This window comes from Martes martes, assembly GCF_963455335.1.
Source record: "Martes martes genome assembly, chromosome: 1".
NCBI lineage: Eukaryota > Metazoa > Chordata > Mammalia > Carnivora > Mustelidae > Martes > Martes martes.
In genome coordinates, this window is record NC_137888.1 from 45,532,963 (window position 1) to 45,537,084 (window position 4,122).

General features: G+C 38.2%; 1 pseudogene across 1 annotated transcript; it reads left to right on the forward strand.

Moving 5' to 3' along the window:
* The first annotated feature begins 3,037 nt into the window (after positions 1 to 3,037).
* LOC308338908 (olfactory receptor 5H2-like) lies at positions 3,038 to 3,891 on the forward strand (annotated as a pseudogene). The gene has a single exon. The product of its transcript is annotated as an olfactory receptor 5H2-like (transcript).
* The last annotated feature ends 231 nt before the right edge of the window (positions 3,892 to 4,122 follow it).

Consider the following 4,122-nt stretch of genomic DNA (forward strand, 5'->3'; position numbering starts at 1 on the left):
AAAAATTTATTTCCTTATTTTAGAAAGAGAGAGAGAGAGAGAGAGTGGAAGTAGGTAGAAGTACAGAGTGAAAGAGAGAGAGAATCCTCAAGCAGATGCCCCACTGATTGCATAGTTCAATGTATGGCTTAATCCCAGGACTCTGAGATCATGACCTGAACTGAAATCCAAAGTCTGCCTCTTAACCCACTGAGCCACCCAGTCACCCCTGATAAATTCTTAATCCTTCTTTTTTGCTTGTCTTTCCCACACTCATCTAGCCATATATCTATTATTCTCTGCCTATTTCTGTTTCTGCATCTTGTGATCTTCACCCACCCAAACTTCTCCTTCTGCTGTCTTCTTTCTTCTTTTTATGGCTTTATCTCCATTTCTCTCTTTTGAAAATTTTTAATAAAGCAATATCAAGGAAAAATGTTCTATTTGTCCACCCATAGTAGACATATAACAACTGTTGTCCACACTCTTGGAGTATTCAATCTTGCATCCCTTCTCACTGTTGTGCAGTTGTTTCCCACTCACTGCTCATTATGCTCTGGCCTCCACTGCATCACATGACAGAAATTGCTCTCACTAAAGCCATCTCTTAGTTTCCATGCTCAATCACCCCTGTTCACTCCTTATCCTACTAGAACTTTTATTTTAGTGATTGGTACCATAATTTTCTTTGACTTTCTTGACTATCTTCCTCTCTTTGTGTTCATGACACTCATCTTGATCATTCTGCTCAGTATCCTTTCCTGGTCTCTCCCTGTCTTTATCTGCTTCCAGTCAGAACTATTAGTTTCAACAAGAAATTATTTTTTGGAATGGAATCTAACATGGAAATGCTGGGAAATTAAAGGAATCTGCTGAGAAAAAATGGGCAGGAACAGAAGCAAGCATGGCCATCTGCCAATAGCAAAAATTATATTCCAACATTGACTCCATGAGGGCTGCTATCACCACTGCTGTGTGAGAATGTACTGTTCACATGGACAGAGTCACTGGTGTGGGTGCAGGGTGCATTTGGGGGAACGTTCATATAGTGCCTTGGCTGCTTTTGCAATTCAAATTATCTTTTGTCCTTATCCCTTTTCCTCCCTCATTCCAAATTTCAACTCTAGTGTGAGTGAAGTAGAGTTGCCAAACCTACATCATGTCTCCTCACCCTAGATGTCATGGAGATAGGAAAGTCAACTGTAGCACTTTTGGGTCCTACAATGGGTGTTAGAGTTTGCTGGCATCAAAATTATGTGGTAGAAAAGAGGATCAGTTTGGCTATCTAAAAGTGACATATATCTTCACTCCACTTTTTTTTTTAAAGATTTTATTTATTTATTTGACAGATAGAGATCACAAGTAGGCAGAGAGGCAGGCAGAGAGAGAGGAGGAAGCAGGCCCCCTGCTGAGCAGAGAGCCTGATATGGGGCTCGATCCCAGAACCCTGGGATCATGACCTGAGCTGAAGGTGGAGGCTTTAACCCACTGAGCCACCCAGGTGCCCCTCTTCACTCCACTTTAATATCAGTTGTCAGTGTAGTTATTCACCATTCTCTTCACTTTATGTATTCTCCAATAGATAGGTCATATATAGCTATGCCTTCAGTCTACCCCAGTGATTTTCAATTCATGATTTTCAGTAGACTCAAACTGCAAAATACACATGCACTGGATGTCCACAAACTGGCCACTGAATCTGAGTTCTCAATCAAATTTTTTTTTAAAATTTTCAGCGTAACAGTATTCATTGCTTTTTCACCACACCCAGTGCTCCATGCAATCTGTGCCCTCCCTAATACCCACCACCTGGTTCCCCCAACCTCCCACCCCTGCCCCTTCAAAACCCTCAGGTTGTTTTTCAGAGTCCATAGTCTCTCATGGTTCACCTCCCCTTCCAATTTCCCTCAACTCCCTTCTCCTCTCCATCTACCCTTGTCCTCCATATTATTTGTTATGTTCCACAAATAAGTGAAACCATATGATACTTGACTCTCTCTGCTTGACTTATTTCACTCAGCATAATCTCTTCCGGTTTTGATGAGAATTTACACAGTTGGCAAGTGATGATTCCATTCTTCACTGACTAACCCTGCAATCTGTCAGAGAGGCACTGCATCTACCTTCTGAAAACTTTCCATCTGTCCCTTCATCTTTCCACCAATCTCAATGTCATCTCACATATAGATTAGCCATGTCACATGTGTTTGGGTCACATATAGTTCAAATAGAAAACAGATTTTTAGCCTTAATATTTGACTCACTATATCAATATCTACAGAAAAACCTCAAATCTATATTTTGCATAAAACTTTCCCCAGAATGTGTGATCTGGAGGACATTTTATGCAAAATATAGATTTGATGTTTTTCTATAGGTTCTGGTTTGTGCTCGCTTCGGCAGCACATATATAGGTTCTGGTTTGAGAACACTGAATAGTAGTAACTTTTTTACTAGTATTCCTGACCTTAATTTCAAACTCTCTGCAGCCTATTTTCTACACCTTCATGTATTCATTTTAAAAAGAATCTACCAGTACTACTCTTTTCTCTTAGTTTCAGTGCATGCTTATTCCCTGATGAAAAATGTTCATGATCCTCCACATGCCATTTAGTTCATTTTATTTCTGAGGCCCTTCAAGATCCTTTTCCCTTTACTCTACACCCACATCCCAAACATAAAATTTCCAAATTATACAGATCCTGTCCCATAAATTTAGGATGTACTACAATGTCTTTCATTTTTCCAATTCTGTTCATTGCTGCACATTTTAAAAATTGAATAATTGCACTCATTTCAAAGCCCTCAAAAGAGATTCCAATCAATAGAGAGGCAATACACAAAATTGAGATATTTTGATGTGCGTAATTTTATTTCAACGCTTCTTTCCATATTTTCATGTTGTAAATTGAGTGACTTTTTTCCAATTTACTAAATTTCATTTCAGGCAACACTCAATGAGGATATGGAAAAGGAACATGGAAAAGGACTTGGAAATGCAACATTGCTGACAGATTTAATGCTCACAGGACTCACATATGAACTGCAGTGACAAATCTCCTTGTTCCTAGTGTTCTTGGTTATCTATCTTCTCACCATTGTGGGGAACCTTGGCCTTATTGCTCTCATATGGAATGACTCTCAGCCTCACATCCCCATGTACTTATTTCTTGGGAGTTTGGCATTTGTGGATGCTTGGATATCATCCACAGTGTCCCCCAAGGTGCTGGTCAACTTTTTTGCCAAGACCAAAATGATATCTCTTTCAGAATGCATGATACAATTTTTTTCCTTTGCAGTGAGTATAACAGTGGAATGCTTTCTGCTGGCAACAGTGGCATATGATCGCTATGTGGCCATATGCAAACCATTACATTATCCAGTGATTATGTCTAAGACACTGTGCATCACTTCTTAGTTTTGTCACTTTTAGGTGGCCTTCTTCATGCCATAATTCATAGTTCTTTCTTATTCAGATTAACCTTCTGCAATTCCATCATTGTACATCACTTTTACTGTGACATTATACCATTGCTTAAGATTTCTTGCACCAACTCTTCTATAAATTATCTGATACTATTTGTTTTTGCTGGGTCAATACAGATGTTCACCATTCTGATAGTTCTTGTCTCCTACATACTAATTCTCTCTACAGTCTTAAGAAAGAAGTCTCTACAAGGGATAAAGAAAGCGTTCTCTACCTGTGGAGCCCATCTCTTATCTATCTCCTTATACTATGGTGCTCTTGTCTTCATGTATGTGCGCTCCGTATCTACACAATCAGAAGACCAAGATATGATGGACTCTCTATTTTATACTATCACAATTCCTTTGTTAAATCCAATTATCTACAGTTTGAGAAATAAGAAAGTCATAGATTCATTGAGGAAAATATTGAAGAGAAATTCTTAGAATTCACATTATTATCTGTTCTCATTTGATTAGAATGACAAACTGTACAGATTACATACTTGCTATGTGTTAATTAGGGTTCAGTTTTTGCAGTAGCAATTGTGCTAATGTTTAAATGACTTAAGGTGAGATTATAAAACAAATATATGTATATGAAGTCAAAAATAGAGGGAATTTTAATCAAGTGTTCATGACATAAAAATAATTTAAAAGGAAAGAAAATATTTCACA